Here is a 23,973-nt window from a genome sequence, read left to right on the forward strand (position 1 = left end):
AACTAATTTAATGTCGATGAGATGAATGCTCGAGTTTGTGAAAGAGCAATGTTTATTAGCTTGGGGTGGGCCCGACGGCCGCCAGCTAGCAGGTGCTCTACGAAACTTGATAAATGCGCTCTATATATTTTACATATGTTTCTGACCACTTCCAACTAATATTAATATTTACATACATTTCCATCCGTAATTAGAGGCATTATTTTAGGGTTTGAAAACGGGAGACCGGCCGATTCACGACTCCAAAAAAGGATTTGATCCTGATGGTAAGATTACAATTTTCAATGATCAGTATCACTTTTATCACACAGAAAAATGGCAAAGCTTTATATAAAATTACAATGCACGCTTGAAAACTAAGCTCTAAATCGAAAACATTATGAAGTTACTTCGACTGAGATGATACACAACTTCTCGGGTGGTGCATATTATGACTCTTCCAACATAAAATATGTATCGTACCGTTCCCTAATGAGACCTCCTCCTTTACATGCGAAAGGTACGAAACCTTACGGCTCTTGAATACGCAGAATCTATCGGCAACAATCAGGTGTTGATTTGTTCTGACTCTACAGGAGACAGTGACCTGTATACGATAAGCAACCAAGTTGAAAACGCGGAACATATCGTATGGTACCGCAAAAAAAATTGGGAAAGAAAGACTTCTTTCCATACGACAGATCAACGCAAAATTGCAAAGCCTTATAATTACAAAATTTTAATATATACAAAGAAGTGCAACATTTATCGGGCTTTGGTCGATTTTTTTAAAAAGAACTGGTTGTAGTTTGTAACTGCTGTAAGTGACCTATAAAACAATTATTCATATGGCTGAAGAAATAGATCATAGCCAAAAAAAAGTTAGATTACATTAGAAAAGGGGTTGACTTTTTTACGACATGCTTGGTCTATAGAGCATCTCCATTAAGCTGTAGCTTTTTGCCCGATCCCAAAGATTTTCCAAAGTCTCCCCTTTTTATTCTTCTGTCCTTGGCTTTTCCTCTCCCAGGAGTAGGAATCTCAACCTGCGCAGGTCTTGGCACCAACAGAGGACATGTTCTGCTATCTCTTCTTCTTCCTGGAAGTACCTGCACAGGTTCGTTTCTTCCGCTCCGAGTCTATATTATGCTTCCGGGGTCTGCAGTGTTCAGTGAGCAATCCAACTATTATTCTAGGCCTAACACGACCTATGTTTAGTAAATCTGCTGTAAGATTCTGAGATGGCCCTTTTCCGTATTCCACTGGCTACACTCTCATTGAACCGAGGACTTTTTTTAAATAAATTTTCTGACGGATCGATGTTTTTGACAGTAAGCCATGATACAAAAGAGTTCAGGGCCAATAGGTGCTCTCGTCAAACAATTTATCGGCCACTTCGTTGTCTCTCTGCATTGTAGGTGACCTGGCACCCAGACAAATGTAATTTTTTCATGTCCTCAATGCCTGATGGCGCGTTAATGCAATCCCAAACGACTGGAAAAATGCAGAAGTAGAGGAACACTTCGGACAAAACGAAAAAATGATTTTTCTAAGTTTGGAACAATTGGCCACAAATAAAATAACAAGAACAATAAATTTTCTAAACATGAGATAGTATTTAGCATAAGGCCTGAATTTAGTGAATAATGTCAACAGTAACCATAATTGGCATTAATGATTATTTCAATTGATTGTACTTTTATCTTAGATCTTGGTTAAGATGCAAAAGCTAGTGGCACCGAGTGGGACTCGAACCCACGACCTTCTGCTATCGGCTTTTTTATCTCAATCAAGACCTTAGATAAAAAGTATAATTAATTAACGTAAATAATAATTCACTAGTTTTCGTGGTCCGCTGACCAATTGATATCTTTCAATCATGTAAGGTTTTTAGTTGAGATAAAAAGTCAGTGTCACGAGCGGGATTCGAACCCACGATCTTCGGCACTCAGACACTAACTTCCCTTCTCAACCCCACCTTTTGAATTTTCCCTCCTTTTTGCCATTTTTCAAATGTCGCGTAATCTATTTGATTCTCGGCGGCAAATGAAATGACCATGGAGAGCTTTAGTGAAAGTATACTTCATTTTAACTTACTAAATTCACTAGTTTTCGTGGTCCGCTTGACCAATTAATATCTTTCAATTAATTAAGGTTTTTAGTTGAGATAAAAATAAATTAATTAATAAAGAAATCCGAGTGGATCGAGGTCACGATACCTCAAGTAGTAGAGGAGCGGCTCATCTAGCCGATGATGATGGGTTCGAATCCCGCTGGTGACACTGACTTTTATCTCAACTAAAAACGTTAATTAATGGTAAGTAATAATTTGAAAAATAATAATGTAAAATTTGAACTAAATTGAAAGATTTTATTTATTTTTGGACCAAGTTATTAACGGATTGATTTCTAGTTATTTTGTAAGACAATATAAAATATCGTCAGTTTTTTAAGGGGTATCGCGGTGGAGAGAACGCTTTTCTTATTCGATTCCTCGTCACCTACTCAATACCCATTTGTTTAAATTAGCAAAGGAGATAAAATAATCAAAAATTACGTTATGAGGTGTTAACATTAACCTTTGTGTATAAAATTTTTGCCAAATTATTAACAAAAAAACTAAATTAACGATAAACTAATATACGAAATTAAGGGTCTGTCTCACTCTGAATGAAAAGAAAGTGTTAAATCAACTTTCCTTCCAAGCATCTATTGAAAAAACTTGACATAAATTAAAAAAGAAACAGCATCGAACACCTCTTTATCAACCAATCTATTTGGCCACACAAGTAATCCAAAAGTACGAGCTTTAAAAAAGTGGATGCATCTTAAAAGACTTCGATCGAGGTTCTTGACTTAGGTGATAATGACGATTCATCCAATGTTTTTTGGATCTTCGATAATGTACTTTAAGCGCTCCATCCGTCGAAAGAATTGGTTTTATTTATTTTAATTGGACTCGTCTGTCATGTTTTTTGATTTATAATTAGAATTGAAGTTAGATCACTACTTGTATCGAATAATAATCGGCTGAACGAATTGAATTGTAAACACTTCATTTTTAAAAAGTTCAATATTTCCCTTAGCAAAAATTCATTTTTTAGAATGTAACAGTCACACGTTTATAAAACTAATGTAGTTAGTACCACTAGTACCACTATTCCGTAGATAAAGTTGATCATATATCTTGCGGAACTATGTTTATTTCTTTTTCACAACACACACATTCCATCTCATCTCGAGAATTTTTCTGGACCTTAAACCCAGTCCTTAACTGTCCTGAATAGGCAGGACTCCTGACTGCAAGCCCTGATGACATATGTATTGGGTATTGGTGCATCTAATAAGGGGTGAGAGTTAAATTGACCATTGGATATCATTAATAAAATTATTTACATCACGAACATTTCCAAAGATTTGAACCCAAGAATTAACTATTCTCATCCTTAAAAAATACATTTTTATGACGTTTTTAATAATGATGGAAGAACCTATATGACACAAAAATTACATAATGCACACAATAAGCAATAATAAGGAGAAATAATTTCGCGAATAACCGCTCATGAAATGACGACATTAGGTTAATAGTAGCCGGGTTTTATCTGGCAAAGTACTAAAACCAGATAAGTAAATAACATAGCCTTCGAGACATTGGCCTGTTAACGTGTGCTTTGACTTCATTTTCAATCATGTCCAAATAAAGTTATAGAGATAATTCCATCCGCGTCGGGTATTTGGAACGAAAGGGCAAGTAATGACAGGCGTACAAGCCGAAGGAGTGAAAGTGTATCGAGGACGTGTGTTGGGCCGTCCGACTTTGGCACTGGAACTGGAACTGGAAGGGGCAGTCGCGTGCCAAGGCACACGCCGGCCCGTTCCAGCACGGGACCACTGCCCACCACTCCACCGGCCACGTGAAAACCCCCATTCCACGCTATTTACTCCTCTTTCTCTCACTCTCTCTTTCTATCCCACCCTATTTCACACTCACTCCCTCTCTTTTTTTCTATATCTCTTTCTCTCACAATTTCACTCTCTCTCTCCTCATCTCTCTTTCCATCCCTCCCTACCACACACTCAATCCTTCCCTATATTCCTCCCTCCCTCTTCCTCTCTATCTATCTTTATCTTTCTCTCTCCCTCCTTCTCGTTCACTCACTCTCTCTCTCTCTCTCTCTCCCTCTCGCTCTCTCTCTCTCTCTCTCTGCCCCCCTCTTTATCTCTCTCTAACTTTCTCTTTCCTTCCCTCTAGTTCACTCTTTCTCTCCCTCTCTTTCTATCCCTTTCTATCTCACACTCACTCCTTCCCGATTACCGATGGTAGCAGGAAAAAGGTCATACGTGTCTTATGCTGTAACACTTAATAAATAAAAGTTGAAGTATCAAGTATCACTCACTCACTCGCTTACTGTCACTCTAACACTCTTCCTTTCGTTCTCTTTCCTCCTTCTCCTCCTCTCTTTTTCTATCCTTCCCAATCTCACACTCACTTCTTCCCCATCTCTCTCTCGCTCTCTCTCCTCTCATTTCATTCTCTCTCTTTCTGTATCTCCTCCTCTCACAATTTCAGTCTCTCCCACTCCTTCACATCTCTATTTTTATCCCTCCCATCTCACACTCACTCCTTCCCTATCTTTCTCTTTCTCTTCCTCTCAATCTCTCTCTCTCTCTCCATCTATCTCTCCTTCTCTCACAATTTCTCTCTCTCTCTATCTCTCATTCTCACACTATTTCAAACACTATCTCTCTCGTTCTATTTCTACTTCTCTCACAATTTCACTCTCTCTGACTCTCTCTGACTCTTTCTATTATCTTTACTTCTTTCACAATTTCTCTCTCACTCTCTCAATCTCTCTCTCTCTATCTATCTATCTCTATCTCTGACTCTCTCTTATTATCTCTACTTCTTTCACAATTTCACTCACTCACTCACTCACTCTCTCTCTCTCTCTCTCTCTCTCTCTCTCTCTCTCCATCTCTATCACAATCTTCTCTCACAATTTTACTCCTCTCTCTCTCTCTCTCTCTCTCTCTCTCTTTCTGACACTCTCTTTCTATCCCTACATTCTCTGACTAAAACCAACTAGCCAAAAAAAGGACAACCGTCCCACCCACGTGACCAGAATCACGACTAAGTGCTCCAGGGTCTTTGCTTAAGTTTGAACTGGATTGAAAAAGAAAAACTCAAAAACTGGACAAACACTCCAGTTATGAGACAAGCTAAGAGATTTATAAAGATCTCAAAATAGAAGGCGAATCTCTCTCTCACTCTCTTTCTATCACTTCTTCTCTGATTATAACTCTCTCTCCTTCTCTCTTTCTCTCTCTCTCTCTCTCTCTCTCTCTCTCTCTCTCTCTCTCTCTCTCTCTCCCACTCCCTCTCGTTCATTAACGCCATAAAAACATCTTTATCAAACAATCATCGAACAGAATGTTTTTATTTAAAATTTGTTTAACGGACGCAAAACAACAAGGGGTAAGATTGTTCGGGAACTGTTGTGAATGATTTCTCAGGATTTAAGGAATTTTCTTCTGCTTCTTTGCTCGTAAATTGCTTTTTCATGTCAGGTTTCTCATATATGAGAAAACATTAATGTATTATAATAAATAAGGAGATAATAGTCTGTGAGTAGGTTATTAATAAATATATTCTTTTTCGTTTCTTTTTTTTAACTATAGAAATACCTGCCGTTCCCTTATAGGTTTGATTTATATGAGCACATTTAAACTGTACTATTAACACGTTGTAGAAAAATAGCCGAATTCTATGTCATTGCCGTCTTGTGAATGTATCGGTTTACCGTTCTGCACCCTGATGATTTTCGCCGATGCGACAACCTTGTAAGAAGGCGGAATGTCGGCTGATGAAAGTTGGAAAGAGCTTGAAACGGAACTTAATAGCCGGTTAATGACTGCCAAGTGCCAGGGCCCAATCATCTTTACGTTTTTTTTTCTCCTCGGCTCCTATTTAAATTAAGCGTCCGCCCGGGAGCAGAACGAGGCGACTTGGTCAAAATTTGCCTCCGTTTAGCCGTTAATGCCATGTTTCTTCTGGCGAGACCGATCCGGGTCGGGTGCCATGAAATTCGGGACCCCGTTTTGGCATAATTTCACCTTTTTTTCTTCATTTTTTCATAAAACTGTAACGAGGTTCCAGTTAACGATATAATAAAACCGGACTTGAGGATCCGAGGGTAAAAGTCCGACAATGCGAATTTTACATTGCATCAAGAACAACAAGACGATAAATTTCTGACTTCCTCCTAGAAGTTAACTGTACTAAACTGAATTCGTTTTCATAATTTATTTACAAATCATCTGACTAAATTTACAATAAAGCAGTTAAACATTCATTATTATTTTAAAATGGCAATACATAAAGATAATCGTCTGCTACGTGAAACACAGGACTGCATAGGTGAAGTGGTAGTGTTAAAAAATACAATTTGCAATGCTAAATATTCATAAAGAGGCCGGGCCAGTTAATTAAATGGCCGTTTCGATTGTTTATGATAGATTTAAATTTACGATTCCGTTTCTTCCAGTTTCTATGTCAAGAAAACGCTGTGGGTATAATTTGCAATTTAAATCACCAAATGAGTATTGAAATTTGATATTCTGAATATTCAATAAATAAAGTTTCGTCGATTTTTTAAATAGAAAAATACACACTTTGTTACATTTTTACCATTTTTGGGAAGGGAGATTATGCGTGTTTACTTTCTAATTCCTGATGATGTGATCTCATAAATAAAATTATGACGAAACTAAATACTATGAAAACAAATACGAAAGTAACAAAATAATAACTAATGATGGGTGGGAAAGAATGAAAAAGTCGGTAGGATAGTAATAATCCTACCGACTTCCTTCCATTCGTGCTAATAAATACATTCATACAGTATGTACAGAATTTCAATCATCCATTAGACTAATTTCCTTTTGACGGGCTTGTGGAGTACTCGATATTCCTCGACATCCACGTCCATTTACACAAAACATTCACGCTAATATATACATTCATATTGGAGAGGTCGCAGCATGAATGAACATTAACAAAAATAATATTTTACATTACAATTAATATAGGATAAAACGGTTTACAACCGTCAGCTGGAGAATGGACAATAAGTTTAAAATAAACATAACATTAAATTCACTAATTTCGTGGTCTGCTTGACGAATTAATACATTACAATTAATTAAGGTTTTTAGTTGAGATGAAAAAAAGCTAATGGCACGAGCGGGATTCGAACCACGATCTTCGGCTAGACACGCCGCTGCTCTGCCACTGAGCTATCGTGACCTCGATCCACTCGGACATCAACTTTCTATCTCAACCCCCGTGGGTTCGAATCCCGCTCGTGCCATTAACTTTTTTTCATCTCAACTAAAATCCTTAATTAATTGTAATGATTTAATTGGTCAAGCGGACCACGAAATTAGTGAATTTAAAGAATTAATATGAAGTACACTTCACTAAAGCTCTCCATGGCCATTTCAATTGTCGTCGAGAATCCAAACCGATTGATTACACGACAGTTGAAAAATGGCAAAAAGGAGGGAAAACTCATAAGGTGGGGTTGAGATAGGAAGTTGATGTCCGAGTGGATCGAGGTCACGATATCTCAAGTGGTAGAGCAGCGGCGTATCTAGCCGAAGATCGTGGGTTCGAATCCCGCTCGTGCCATTAACTTTTTTTCATCTCAACTAAAAACCTTAATTAATTGTAATGATTTAATTGGTCAAGCGGACCACGAAATTAGTGAATTTAAAGATCGAAACGTTGGCACGATAAAGGAAATGTTTTTCTAAAACCTACGTCACACCAGACCGCATCTCACGATCTCCAAATAATCATTAACTAACGGTCACTAAACACCACACATTTCTAACATCCAACATTGGCCCTGGCCTGTTAGATCGAGCAATGTTAACTAGCCGATTCTTACTAATGTACGTCTCATATTTCTCGATCTAACAGGACATTACAGTGTTAGCACGGTTAACACAAAGATCGAGAATACCGCAATGTGTGAATAGATGTTAAGCCCTAGTCTGGTAGTTGATTTTTTGTGTATAAGTATGTACTTGTGTATTGTTATTGTCTAATTTATTTATTGACCCATGGATCCATCTACTGTTGTGTTTTACACCTTCATTGTTTTGTGTAATGCCGTTTTTTTTTTTAAATAAATGTTTTCCCTAAATTATTTTATGTAAACAAATATTGTACATCAAAAATTATTTGCAATATAATTTTTAAGTACGTACAGTGATTTGGCAACCGTTTAAGTGACTCTGCTATGACAAAATTGTCTCAACAATTGTTTCTTCATCTCCATTTATTTTATATTTCTTAGTTGGAATTTATAATATTGTGGGCTGGACAATTCTTCTCCAGTAATCCATTTCTAATATATTCATTTTGCTTAATTACAATTATTCTTATGTCTTCAGACAGTGGGTCCGATATAACATTAAAATTTAATTATTTAATAGCGTTCTTGCTTTTCGTAAACCTGTCAGTTTGTCCTTGTATTTAATTGTAATGTAGTGTGATTTGTAATATTTTGTGGCTCAACCCGGTTGAAACGTGGGCAATAAAATGACAAGAAAGAATTTCTATTCCGGAAATGCTTCTGGCGGCGGCCGGCAATTTTGCAGAGCTCATGAAACGAGCATAATAGCCGATCGTGAGGATAGCCGTGGCAATTATTCCATCGGAAATAGGACTCCATAAATGCTTATGGCTGTGGGGGGAATAAGAAAATTAATATTCAAGGAGCGGGAGGTGAGGATCTTAATGGAAAAATGAGAAAAGAGATCATCATTACTTGTTCAAGGTAAACCTATAATGTACTGCGCGCACAAGATTAATATTTATTCGGTCTGGAAGCACAAAAGCTTGTCCGATTGTAAATGAAAGTATTTACTGTCTAATCGATTACAATAAGCTTAAAAATACACGATGTTTACCCCGCAGAAATTTTCAAACCAAATTCGTCAGCCTCTCTGGGCAAGTGCTTTGTTTATGGAAAAACCGAGATGTCCTTGTGAAATTTGCATATTCGCCCGGGTGACATTTCACATCTCTCCCTTGGTGGCTTTCCTTACGATACGACGACGAATTTACCACCCACTCGACCACTCCACACATTCGGTTTTCTACCGGTCTTCCAGTCCCAGGGGATTGACCTCACGAAAACAAAAATCTTTCATCCGATCGACGGATTGTGATTACTCGCGAACTAAAATCTGACCCTATTTGGAAAGAAAGCTCTACAGTGGATATTCCAACTAAAAACCTTAATTAATTGTAATGATTTAATTGGTCATGCGGACCACGAAATTAGTGAATTTAAAGAATTAATATGAAGTACACTTCACTAAAGCACTCCGTGGCCATTTCAATTGTCGTCGAGAATCCAATCCGATTACACGACAGTTGAAAAATGGCAAAAAGGAGGGAAAACTCATAAGGTGGGGTTGAGATAGGAAGTTGATGCCCGAGTGGATCGAGGTCACGATAGCTCAAGTGGTAGAGCAGCGGCGTATCTAGCCGAAGATCGTGGGTTCGAATCCCTCTCGTGCCATTAACTTTTTTTCATCTCAACTAAAAACCTTAATTAATTGTAATAGTTTCGATCTTTATTGAGACCATCTTCAGAGCCTTGTGTTGTCTGCATTTCAAAAAAAAGTTCTCTGATTGATAGCCGATGCAAGTTAGTCATTGTTGGCGATGTCCTTCAGAATACTCTTTGGTGGTGAAAATAGTTGAAATCATCATGTTCATAGAATCCCATGTTCTTAGTTCTTCTCGTGTAGAAATGTGTGATGTTTAGTGTCCGTTGGTTAATGATTATTTGAAGATCGTGAGATGCGGTCTAGTGTGACGTAGGCTTTAGAAAAACATTTTCTTTATCGTGCCAACGTTTCGATCTTTATTGAGATCATCTTCAGGGCTCAAAGTGTTTGGATGTTAGGTCGAAAATGTAGTCACATTGCTATCCGTTAGGGCGTAGTTAACCAACATGGCAGCCATGAACACTACAGTGGATATTCCATTTATATTTATCAAACATATAAACCAGATTTAAAGAAAAAGAAATCCATCACGGAATCACATTTTAACCAACAGTTTCTGCAGATCACAATGATCGGAAATTAACAATTACATGTTTATCAATGATCAATCTCACATTTTACATGTTTATGTTTTTCTCGTATAATCTGACTACACCATAATAAAATATTGTGAGAGTTTAAGTTTTATATCTTAAACGAATAAATAGTTTTGAGAGACTAGATGTCGTCATTAGCAACATTCATGGACAATAAAAATCATTTTAAACAAAGTATAACCTCTGAAGAAATAGGAGATAAGAAAAATGTAACTTATAAAAATAAACTTTACCCTACTATAGTTATTACAGTATCAAACTGTAAGAAAGAGTAAAAATGCAAATTGGGGAAATTGGGAAAGCTGTCAAATAACAAAGCGGCTAATGCCATCAATTAAGAATGGGCTATGCAAGGTTGACACTTACCTTTTGGTCAAAAACCGCGTATATTTCCGGCATGTAGAGAAAACTTTCGATGTGTCCCCCACCTAGTTGAAGGGTGCAATTCCTTGGCTCTGTATAGAGAGCGCGTAGGAATGCCACCCAATAAGAGAATTGTGCTTGAGCACGGTGGCTAGTATCTGGGTCCGCTGTTCAGATCCTTGGAGGAAACAAGGTTTCTATATATAGTATTGATAGTGTGCGTCCCTAGTATGTGAGGAGTGAATGTATTTTCAGGGTGAATGTTTGGTGTGAGACGGTCGACGAAATCACCATGCCCGTTGGAGTCTATCTGATCATATTTGAATCAAGCCCAGAATCGCCTTCCCCAGGTATGTCTTAAAACATGATCAGCAATACAAATTAAAAGCTGGTTTGTTCACTTTTTTACAGGGCAATTGTTCCTACTTAAAATAGTTTACAATGTAACCGTGGTTGAGCAGCCAGTACCTGGGTCTTCTGGTTTTTATTTTTTTATTTTTATTTTTTATTTATTTATTTATTTTTTTTTTTTTTGCTAGAATTCGCAATAGCAGAGATTCAACCCTCGGGGTGCCGGTGTTAAAAAAAAAAAAAAAAATGTAAGTAAGTCGAATGCAAGGCCACTGGATTCGAACCTGGGACCTTTAGCATACAGTGATGAGCGCCGTGTCAACTCCTAAACCGTTGCGGCCACCCCCCCCACACCTATGGGTCTTCTGTCCCGAATGGTGGAGGCATCAGGGTTTGTTTTCTTGTAAGTAATACTGATAGTGTCGTCCCTAGCGTGTGTTGAGCGTGAATGTATTTATTAGCGTGAATGTGCAACGTGAGAGTCTATGGCGGAATGAGTACCTCATTGATTATATGTTAATTTTACAATTGTGTAGAGGATGATGAAGGAATCAGTAGCACTGCACCACCCTAATTGAGTGAACGGCATGTAAATAGGAAAGAAAGAATTTAAGAGCGAGTGAGAGTAAAAATAGGTTTAGATTAAGGAACTGATTGCGTTGAGTGCTGACATGACCTAGCTTTTGACAGCACTCGAAGCCCAACCTCGGCGGCTGGACCGACAAGACTGAGGTCTAACCCCGAAATGCCAACATTCTCGAGGCCTGCGGATAATTTATTGTAAATTACAAAAGCTGGAATTGCCGCTGGACTACGAGAAGCGGTAGGTTCAAGTCTGTACGTGCTGTAGATACCTGTGATTTGAGCTTATATAAATCCAAAACGAAAATAATGTATGAAAGACTTTTCCTATGTTCATTTTTAATGTTTTTCTACAGTTTAATTTAGTTTTAAATATGCATTTCTTAATAGACATGTAAAAACAGCCATATATTCTTTACCTCTTCATTAAGACGATCTGTATTTCAGGAAGTTAAAGAAAATTTATTGAATTTTATGTTTATTGAGAAGTTTCGCAGATTAAAATTTAGACTTTATAAATTTTAGCGTTCCTATTTTAAATCATTAAATTTTACAACTTTTACCTGCACAAAAATTATACTTCTTATATACCATTTCAACTCCCAACGGTATCCCGTTCCCTAAACCCAAATTGTTTCAGTAAAATTTATGCGCCCATATTACGCTATCATTATTAATCTATAGCTTTATTTATTAAATTTATTTGGTTTAGAAAACGGGGCTATCCGGAGGGACTTTCGATGTCCCATTTTCAAGTCTGAAGCAGGTTCCTTGGTTGGTTTACTAGCTATTAAAAGAATCTCGATAACTTATCTGATTAATAACACGAGTCTATAATTTGTTTTAGTTTTCGTTATGCTCCGGCTCGAAGAATTTCAATAAAAGTATGATTTATTTTGGAGTTGTGTGAAATAAAAGAATGGAAAATAACCCTTAAAGAAAAATCAATTTTAGAAGTTATTTTATTTTATTCAATTACTCACACAGTAACATTAAATTCCTCAACTATTAAAAAGTTATAATAAAATTGGCTTGTTTTTGACTTGATCTTAATAACAATGGTCAATAGAATTTAGTGTCTTGACATATAATTAGTTGAAATAAATAACATTTTATTTGCTTTCACAACAGCACTTTCTATTTTTTTATCTTTATTTTTTATTTTGTTTGCTTGACAAATAATAAAATGATGGAAATATGATATTAATAAACAAATTGATTATTTTCCGAGCTATTCGTGGTTTCATGAATATCATCAGACCTGACAAAACTTGAATTATATAACACTAGATTTGTTCTTACCATGTAACTTTCCTTGGTCAACCCAGATTGTGTCATTATATCGTAAAAATCCGGGCTTGATTAACATATGTCTTTTTTAATTATTAACTTTTTTTACGAGGGTTCGCAACAGCAGGTCATATAAACCCTCAGAGTGCCTGTGTTTTTTGGAAAAAAAAAAAATTTGTAAGTATGTCGGGTTCGAATGCAGGACCGCTGGATTCGAACCCTGGACCTTTACCTTACAGTGATGACGCCTGTCGATGCCTAAACCGTTGCGGGCACCGACGCACTTCCTATTGATTGTCCTTCAGTTAATATGTATAATAAGTTAATAACAATATTAACAAGTAATTCAGAGAAAGATAGAAGAATAAAAAGTAAGAAATAAAACGAAGACGCAATTGAAAACAATGTTAAACTTAAAAACATTTTTTGCCAAATACAACTATACTGGATCGTGTATAGACACTTAATTTTTTTTTTTTATAATAATTTTCCGAGATTTTATCATGTTTTTAGATTGTATTCATAACAAAGGATGTATTTTATCTTTCTCCATGTTCTAACTAGTCTCAGTTTGGGTAAATTTTCCTATTTATAATGCATGATAATGACATGCACAGCCGGCTTGCGTCGTGAAAGTCATGAAGATTTTTTTAAGGAAAATTGTAGTTTTCGCTTTACGTAGACTTACTTCGTCGATTAATTTGGATCTTAATAATAGTTCCTTTATTTGGACGTGTTAGGTTTTACTAAAATAATGATTTTTCAAATGATCTAGGTTATTGTTGTAATTATACCTAACCTCTTGTGATACGTTACAAATAATTATTATACACATTCAATTAATTATTGTTTTTATGTAAGGTTTTGGTTGAAATAAAAAAAGTCAGTGTCTCGAGCGGGATTCGAACCCACGACCTTCGGCTAAATACGCCGCTACTTTACCATTCGAGCTATCGTGAATTCGATCCTCTCGGACACCAACTCTCCATCTCAACGTACAGCCGTTTGGATTTTCCCTTTTTGGCCATTTTCAAATGTCGTGTAATCAGGATTCGATTCTCAGCGACTTATGAATTGAAGCTCCCCGTGCTGTTAGTGAAGTGTTCTTAACACTTATTACAAATTAATCCATTTACGTTTTAGTGTTCAGTTGACCAAGTTACTTCTTTCAATTAATTATTCTTTTTATGTAAGGTTTTGAAAATGACAAAACAGGGAAAATTCAAACGGTTGTAGGTTGAGATGGAGAGTTGGTGTCCGAGAGGATCGAAGTCGATAGCTCGAGTGGCAGAGCAGCAGCGTATTTAGCCGATGTTCATGGGTTCGAATCCCGCTTTTGACACTGACTTTTTATCTCAACCAAAACCTTACTTAAAAACAATAATTGATTGAAAGAACTTGGTCAACTGACCATTCAACCATAAATGGATTATACACATTATTTACAGTCGAGCTAAGGATAAATCGTTAACAGGAAATTTTCCAAAAATAATTATGCATGAAGTACCTAAACATGTTTAACTTCGATATGATAAATGCCTGGAAATGTTTGAAGTTGGTTTCTGATGGTACAGGCCAGTCCGATAAAATAGGATTTTTTTTACCAATAAATAATTCTTCTTGTGAAATAGTTTTAATTACAAATGTTTTAATATTTTATCGTTTTACGAACTCGAGTGAATCGTCTCAATTTTCCAGTTCAGTTGCGCAACGCCGTCCTCCGCAGGCAGTCATTGCCGTGCATTAGCGTCAATTTTGTAAGAAATAATTATTTAATTCCTCCGAGCATTATTAACGTTATTAACCCGTATAAAAAGTTGTTTGGACTGGAGACTTTACCCTGGATATGGAAGTGACGGGAGTTTCGGCCGGCAGGTGGGTATCCGTCAAGGGGCCAGAAAGCGATCATTCTGAATCTCTTGTAATTACAGGGAACCAGGAACGATGATTTAGTGAAAGAGAGTCAAATTCTGGCCCGTAATGAGATGTTCACCGGCGATTTCAATGCGTGTGGTAAACGAGTGCAAGTGTCATTTATCCATTGAACCAATTAATTGTTCAATAAAGTGTAATATTTTTAAGCAAATTCTCTCGAGTTTATGGTTGTTCAAGAAATTCTCAACTTTTCTTCAACAAATACGTTTTGTCTCGCGCTTTCGTCAGGCCAAGAAAATAGGAGGATTGGAAACTCCCAGGAATAACTGGTTTTTATTCGTGGATCCGACTATAAAAATAAAATTTCAGAAAAGGTTAACGCTGTAAATCAATGTTCTTCTTTAACTACCTTAGCTATGTCTCTATAGTGTTTATCTCATCTTTACCTATTATTCTGGTCCATATTCGCCGTTTTCGTCGCTGAAGCACAATTTTCCATTTAGACAACGATTTTTCGTAGGTACAAGAAAGACATATACACACTAATATAGGCAAGACTGATCGAAAATGGCTACCGTTACATGAAATTGTTAGAAAAGTGGTGTCCGCCAGGACAAATATAAAGATTACATATAGAAAACAAATTATGCTTATATGCTAAAAGAGTAAAAGTATTTTTTCTTCAAGAATATCAATATTTGTTTCATTTTATCCGACAAAAAAACGGTTCAATTTAAAAATCAAGGCAATGAACTAGAAATTGCCCACAGATTTATAATGAGCGTCGAGGAATTCTCCAAGCCCAAAACCGCTTTCGGGATACTTTCATTATTAATTCTCCTGCTAAAACATTGCTATTTATTTGATATTTTCTAAATGGATGTAGTTGCAAGCCTTCAGAATGTACAAGTTTCACATTCTGCACGTCATGTATTTTCCATGGCGTGCCTTTCAGTAATTTTGAGATTGTGATCAATTACGCACTGTACACTCATTTATAATGTTTATTTTTCTCCCGCAGCCGGCATTGCTTACTTTATAAAATTAACTTAATGCTAATGTATGTAACATTTAGGTTACTTGGCAAGGTCTTCTTCAGTGAATTACATAACAAATTCACATCATCTACGTGTCTAGACTACAATGACCCTCTAATAGATTAATAGAGTGAGACCATAAAAATATTTTATTTTAACATTGCTCCAGTTAATAGCGTTAATTGTAACTGCAAACAAGTGGCAAAAAATTGTAATTTATCAATAGAAAAAATTAAGTTACATCATAAAATTGAACTTTTAAGACTGCAAACCATTTGTAAAAGGTTAAAAAGTTAAGAAATCATACATAAGACAAAAATTATACAATGTGTTCTAGTCCATTAAATTCACTAATTTTGTGGTCCGCTTGACCAATTAATACATTACAATTAATTAAGGTTTTTATTGAGATAAAAAAGTCAATGGCACGAGCGGGATTCGAACCCACGATCTTCGGCTAGATACGCAGCTGCTCAACCACTTGAGCTATCGTGACCTCGATCCACTCGGTCACTAACTTCCCATCTCAACCCCACTTTTTTGAATTTTCCCTCCTCTTTGCCATTTTTCAAATGTCGTGTAATCTAGCGTATCTAGCCGAAGATCGTGGGTTCGAATCCCGCTCGTGCCATTGACTTTTTTATCTCAACTAAAAACCTTAATTAATTGTAATGTGTTCTAGTTTAGAAAAGTTCCACGTGATGACAAAATAGAAAAAAAAAGTTTTATACTTTTCCTACCAGCCATTTTCACTTCAAAAACTAAAAATTTAAAGTGTGTGAGTGCGCGCGCGCTTGTACGTGTGTCTGTCTGTCTCCCTCTGTCTTTGTCACTCTCACTCACTCACTCTCTCTCTCTCTCTCTATCTCTATCTCTCTCTCTCTCTCTCTCTCTCTCTTTCTTTCTCTCCCTCTTTCTATCATTCGCTCACTCTCACTCTTTCCCCCTTTCTCACTCTATCCCTTCCTCTTTCATGCTCTATCTCTCTCACTATCTCTGTCTCTCTCTTACTCTCTTTCTCTTTCTCTCTTCTCTCTCTCACTCTCTTCTTATTTCACTCTCGCTCATTTTCTCTCTTTCTATTCCTTTCTTAATCCCTCACTCACTCTCACACTAACTCTATCTCTTTCTATCGGTCTTTCTTTCCTGCTCTATCTTTCTCACTCTCTCACTCTCCCTCTGTACGTCTCTTTATATCTTTCTCTTTCATTCTTCTTTCTCTCACTCTCTCCTTATTTCACTCTCGCTCATTTTCTCTCTTTCTATTCCTCCCTTAATCACTCATTCACCCTCTCACTAACTCATCTCTTTCTATCCGTCCCTCTTTCATGCAGTATCTCTCTCACTCTCTCTCTCTGTCTCTTACGATCTTTCTCTTTCTCTCCCTATTTCACTCTCGCCCATTTTCTTTCTTTCTGTCTCTCCTTTAATCATTCGCTCACTCTCACACTAACTTTAACGCTTTCTATCCGTCCTTCTTTCATGCTCACTCTCTCTCACTCTCACCCTCTTTCCCTCTCTCTCTTTCAATGTCAATTAAACAACAATGTCAATAAAAAAACGTTATTTAATTTTAATAATATATCCAGGAGGCTAAAGCTTTATATTTCTAGTAACATATAACTTATGAAGATTTTTACTCGAAAGATTAGAAATTATTGCAAAACCATAAGTTATATTTGGAAGCGTTACTGCATAATGTAATGCTTCCAAATATAACTTATGATTTTGCAGTAATTTCTAATCTTTCGAGTAAAAATCTTCATAAGTTACATGTTACTATAAATATGTGTATTCGCTATATTCGTAATCTACAATATGGTTCTAGAATTTATCCATTTTAAAAATTAGACGATTTATTAAAATTATAAATATTCAATTCAATTCTCTCTCTCTCTCTCTCTCTCTCTCTCTCTCTCTCTCTCTCTCTCTCTCTCTTTCTTTCTCTTTCTCAGACTGTTGTGTGTGTGTGTGTGTGTGTGTGTGTGTGTGCGCGCGCGCGCTTTATTGTAATTAATTGGCTTTAATGTAAATGTACTGACGGATTTGTATTACCTATATGAACAATAGCATCATAAAGTTGTCTTTAGCAGGATAAGAGTATTTATAACGATACAGATTTAAAAAAGAAAATATGTTTGGTGGGTTTTCTTTTTCCGTTCTCAAATTCTCAAATGAAATTACGAATCACTCAAGATTATTAAAGTGAGGATGTGATTAACTACTAGCGAAAACTATTCAGGATCTTATATTGCTTTCGTATAGATCAGGGATTGATATTTTAATGAAAACTGGATATTCAAGTGGAGAAAAAGAAGCGAAAAAACGATAACCGATCTCAAAAGATCAGAGAGAGTTCCTTGGTGCACCTGCTACAAAGAAACACCCGGCTTCTTTGACTTGGTGGGGCGGGCGCGTTCGGGAAAAAAAAAGACAGCTTCCGCATCCACTCATTATGAGAACAGTTAAAGTTTATCCTAGGTCGGCGATGATGAGATGCGAGTCAGAAAGGGGTGACATCGCATGTTCGGACGTAGAGCAGATGGGAAAAAATATGACAAAACTCAAATTAACGATCCATAACTGTTAACGTGCTCGACAAACTGAAAATAGGAAAACACCAATTAAACATGAACCGTCAATAATAACTTCATGCAATTCTAGACATTTTACATATAAAATTTAATTATTCAAATTCAGACAAAAAGTTGTGAAAAGAGAATATCAATTTATCTTACAATTACCAGCTCGACCTTACCATAAAAACGCCGCTATTCCATATCAAAATTCAATTGCAAATTAGTTTAACATATGTAAAATTTTATTTTCAAACTCTCTTAGAGAAAATATTGTTTTCAAATCAGGAACAAATAAAATTCAACCTGTTAAGACAAGTTTTTTAAATGAATTTAGATAGATTTATACTAATTTGGGGCAACTACAGAGTAAAATTTATTGAGATATTTTTATGATGTTTGCCACTGTTCTAAACTTGCTTATTTTTATATCGATTAGAACTTCTATCAAAATTATTTGATTGTGCTCTTGTTGTTCTAACTCCTGATTTATCCATAACTTGGCTTGAAATATTAAATTTCGTATTGAGAAAGTAATTAGTAGGCTAAAGACCATGCTTAAATTGAATTACAAGCAATGACTTAACGGAGTAAACTTGACGTGCGCTTTAAGCACTTTACGTTAGATACCTGTTTACATTTTTTTGCAAATCCCCCAATCCTTTATTACTATAAGGTGTAATATTTTAGTAAAAAATCTTTCATAGATTTTTTCATAAATTAATTATTTTATGAGAGATGTTGGCGAAGAAAGGGATATGTGTATATAAATAGTTGTAGGTTGAAATGAGGAATTGGTGTCTCGAAGGTCCTAACTAACGACAGCTCAAGCAGTAGCACCTGAGTAATGCGGATGTCTTGGATTCGATTCCCGCTTGTAATTTGTCACCTCAACCTCGCTTTGGATAAAATGATTAATTAATTAATTTAAAATTTATGTATTAATTTTTATTTAGAAATCGTGAGATGCGGTCTGGTGTGATGTAGGTTTCAGAAAAACATTTTCTTTATCGTGCCAACGTTTCGAGTTTTGTTGAGATCTTCTTCAGGGCCTAGGATTTAAAAACATTGTTTACATATAACAATGTAATTTGGATTAATGTAAAGTAAATGTTTTTCTGAAACCTACATCACACCAGACCGCATCTCACGATTTCTAAATAAATATCGATTAACGGTCACTAATCATCACACATTTATGTATTAAGGATAGGTAAGATAATAGATTTATTGTTATAAATAATGTAAATAAATAGGTCCATTATATTTCGTGGTCCGATTGACGAAATGTCTTCTTCCAATTAAATAATTTTTATGTAAGGTATTGGTTAAAATAAAAAAAGTCAGTGTCACCAGTGGGATTCGAACCCACGATCTTCGGCTAAATACGCCACTGCTCTACACTAGAGCTATCGTGACTTCGATCCACTCGGACACCAACTTCCCATCTCAACCTACCTTTTGAATTTATCCTCCTTTTTGCCATTTTTCAAATGTCGTGTAATCCGGATTCGATTCTCAGCGACATATGAAGTGGCCACGAGGAGTTGTTAGTGAGCTATACTTCGTTTTACTTATTAAATCCATTAAATTTCGTGGTCCTATTGACCAAATTACTTCTTTCAATTAATTAATCGTTCTATGTAAAGTTCGACCTTCGGCTTACGGGACCTTCGTTGCTCTCACCACCTGAGCTATCGTGACTTCGATCCACCCGGACACCAACCCCACATCTCAACCTACCTTTCGAATTTTTCTTTTTGCCATTTTTCAAAAATATTTTTGTATGAGTAGAGATTAGTGACCGTTAATCGATAGTTATTCAGATATCGTGAGATGCGGTCGGGTGTGATGTAGGTTTCAGAAAAACAATTTCTTTATCGTGCCAACGTTTCGATCTTTTATTGAGATCATCTTCAGGGCCTGGGATTTAACAATTACATTTAGGATGTTGAAAAGTGAATTTATACAATGCAAAATATATTTTATATTGAAACAAAGTATTTCTACTCACTCAAAGTGTTTGTCTTCTGTGTAAAGTTAAGTTAAATTTCATAGAAGACAAACAGTTTGACTGAGTAGGAATACTTTGTTTGAATATAAAATATATTTTGCATTTTATAAATTCACTTTTTCACATCCTAAATGTAATTGTTAAACGTAAACATTGTTTGTAAATCCCAGGCCCTGAAGATGATCTCAATAAAAGATCGAAACGTTGGCACGATAAAGAAAATGTTTTTCTGAAACCTACATCACACCCGACCGCATCTCACGATATCTGAATAACTATTTTTATATGGGTTTATCTTGCGTTATTTAAAAAATATGCATTTACTTAGTTTCATTTTATTGTTTTAATTTTATTTTGTTTTAAAATATTCATCTATAAGATTTATTTTGTAGTACATCTGAGGACCTAATTTGATGTTGCATAAACCTATTTAATTTAATTAAATTAAAACGAAATTTAATCCATTGTCTGGGTATTCTTCTGAGTTGACTAAGCTTTTTTCAAATGAGACATTTACAATACATATTCAGGCGTGTGTACCATCCTCAGTGTTTAAAGGTTTTATTATGGAGATGAAAAGAATCCAACAGCCAAATTATAAAAACTGGTCAATTTCCTTTTCCAATTATACTTTTACCTTTATCGCTCAATTTTCTTTTTGGGTTCTCAAAAACCTTTTTGGGTTTTTGGGTGTTGGCCAAAACGAGCACGCGCAATTTCGACTAAACAAGGCGTCGGGCTTAATTTGCCCAATACTAACATATAAATCAAATAACGCCGTAAATTTTCTTTTATTTCAACGCCAAGATAGGCACCTGAGCTAATACTTGGCCATAATTTAGGGTTTTTACGTAGTCATTAAATCTCTACGCAAAAAGGCAAAATAGAAGAAAAGACATTTTTTTATTTTGTTTAGGTCCGGCGCCGAATAATGAACTTAGATAAAGAGAACCTTATTTATAAATAAGATCGTTGGCCTCGTAAAGCGACAAACCTTTTACAATGTTATTAATTTTCGTTCTGTGGTAGAACGGACGGCTTTCGGAAGGGCATGAAAATTAATTGTTCACGTTTTGACCTAAGAAATCCGTCGTGTATACGTGTGTAAAATCTTCACGAGCATCTACCGTCTCTACACTTTATTCGAACGCCGTGTTAATGAGCTACCTTTTAAATATGGCGTCCACTTACATAACTCAGGCAGAGGTGATAACATTGATCTAACCGATAGGATCCAATAAGTTATTGGACATCTCACGAGTTTCCTCCTTCCGACGAAAGAATGTTCGGAGAAAGAGTAAAATAGCCCGGCAAAACGGTTTCCGATATTTCCACAAATCGTGGCCGAAATGCCGGCATTTCCATCGGAATCCGAACAAAAATCTCGCCAATTACTAGATTCCATCTCACACGTCAAAACCAGGAGCGGCGCGCTTGAAAACGGCGTCTCCGCTTTCTCTTAATTAGCGAACGTCAGCCCCGGCCTTTGTATGCTTAAACGACTTTTTCTACCAGAATCGCGAACCCCTAACGAGGAAATTTTGTGCCAATTTCTCGCGGCACACTCACCGACACGCGCCCGCGACCACACGCAACACACACATACAAACATACAAACACACAAACAAATTATCATCATTACCATATATTTATACTTCAAGATATAAAAATTGCTGATTTATCTATCTATTGCTTATCTGAATAGATATATCGAGATAGATGAATAATCAGGTCCATTTGTTTATTTTTTTATAAAGTAAAAAATGAAACATAAATGTTATAAAACGAAACACGTTAGGTAGTGAACAGAATCCCTCACAACCTCCTTCCTTGAAAGCGAAACATTTTTCTTTTTATATAACATAAATTAATAATCAATTACTGCATAATCCCAGGTTTACAATTGATCAATGGGTACTCAAAAAACCCAATCACGAGAAACATATGCGACTATAAAAAAGTAAGTAATGTGTGGTGATTAGTGACAGTTAATCGATAATTATTCAAAAATCGTGAGATGCGGTCTGGTGTGATGTAGGTTTCAGGAAAACATTTTTTATATCGTGCCAACGTTTCGATCTTTATTGAGATCATCTTCAGGGCTCAAAGTGTTTGTCTTCTGTGTAATTGTGCCATTCTTGCGTGTCGTGTTGAGAGTGCCTTTTTTTCTGAAACCTACATCACACCAGACCGCATCTCACGATTTCTGAATAAATAAAAGTAGGTTGTTGCTGCTAGAACATAATAATGGACCAGTGATTGTATTTGATAAGTGTAAAATCGGTGCATAAATTATGCCAATACATATGTATATACTTATTTATAACATATTTATTGTATTGTGAATTGAAATTTGGTCATTACCGATCGCCTGGTTTCACTATCGTCACTGGGTTGTTCTGTCAGACTGGGTTTCGGCATTTCGCCATCTTCAGTGTGTGCCTTCAGGATAGACAGACCAATGTTCCGTATTGATGATTAATTACAGGTTCATTACGACGCACAAAACTAAAGAAATCTCATGGTTTAAAATGATATTGTTTAATAATAAAAAAATATATAAGAAAACACGTGAAAAAACGTAGAAATGTGTGGTCATTAGTGACCGTTAATCGATAATTATTCAGAAATCGTGAGATGCGGTCTGGTGTGATGTAGGTTTCAGAAAAACATTTTCTTTATTGTGCCAACGTTTCGATCTTTATTGAGATCATCTTCAGGGCTCAAAGTGTTTGTCTTCTGTGTAATTGTGTCATTCTTGGGTGTCCTGTCGCGAGAGCCCAGAGTGGGGCACGAATGACACATCTACACGGAAAACAAACACTTTGAGCCCTGAAGATGATCTCAATAAAGATCGAAACGTTGGCACGATAAACAAAATGTTTTTCTGAAACCTACATCACACCAGACCGGATCTCACGATTTCTAAATAAATAAACTTTAGAAAAGTAGGTTGTTGTTGCAAAATCATAATAATGGACCAATGTTTGTACTTGAAAGTGTAAAATCAATGCACATATTTTGCCAAATTATATATATATATTTATTTATTTATTTCTAATATATTTATTGTATTGTTAATTGAAATTTGGTCATTACCGATCGTCTGGCCTCACTATACTCACTGGGTTGGTCTGTCAGAGGATCTTCAGTATGTCTGTCCAGGATAGGAAGGCCAAGATGTTAGATCATAAATTACAAGTACATCACTCAGAAAATACATAGGAAAATATCATAATTTAAAATGATATTGTTTTATTGTGTTAAAAAAAATAACACCTAAAAAACTTACAGCTGTTTTTCGCTCAGATGGCATATAAAGATTCGATCATTATTAGATTATTATTAATTGTTACATAATTATTAATTTTTTAAATATTTTGATAAATATTGACAAACTTTGTTGTATAACAATTACAAAACGTTTATTTGCGTTTAAACAAATTAGGAAAGGAAATCATACAAATTGGAATATCTTGAACAAAAATTCTTATACATTAATCAGTGTTCTTTAGCAAGATTTTCTTGGATGGAATGGACCTAATTTTTCACTTGGGGATCAATTGAAAAATGTTTTTAAAAAACTTTGCTTATTTTCCTTTACATTTCTAGTTCGTGTAGCTCGGGCGTCTTTCGAGAATAACGCTAATGTACCTCGTCTTTGCTTTTGTACATGTATAAAATATTTGACGTGTATATAAAAAACATGACAGAAATGT

The 23,973-nt window shown here is 35.8% G+C and overlaps 1 long non-coding RNA gene across 4 annotated transcripts in view; it reads right to left on the bottom strand.

The window, feature by feature from the left end:
- Window positions 1-23,538, bottom strand: part of LOC106662040 — a 37,447-nt gene extending 13,909 nt beyond the window's left edge. For 2 of the 4 annotated variants that reach the window (XR_001339819.2, XR_001339818.2), the window contains exons 1-2: window positions 23,380-23,538; window positions 22,619-22,762 (exon numbers count right to left, since the gene is read on the bottom strand). This is a non-coding gene — a long non-coding RNA (uncharacterized LOC106662040). Of the gene's footprint in view, window positions 1-17,909; window positions 18,268-18,949; window positions 19,140-22,618; window positions 22,763-23,379 lie in introns of those variants that run through there. The other 2 variants (XR_001339821.1, XR_001339820.1) reach the window with 2 other exon arrangements.
- Between the last annotated feature and the right edge of the window lie 435 nt (window positions 23,539-23,973).

Source organism: Cimex lectularius, unplaced genomic scaffold, assembly GCF_000648675.2.
Source record: "Cimex lectularius strain Harlan isolate CLEC.00 unplaced genomic scaffold, Clec_2.1 scaffold57, whole genome shotgun sequence".
NCBI classification, from domain to species: domain Eukaryota; kingdom Metazoa; phylum Arthropoda; class Insecta; order Hemiptera; family Cimicidae; genus Cimex; species Cimex lectularius.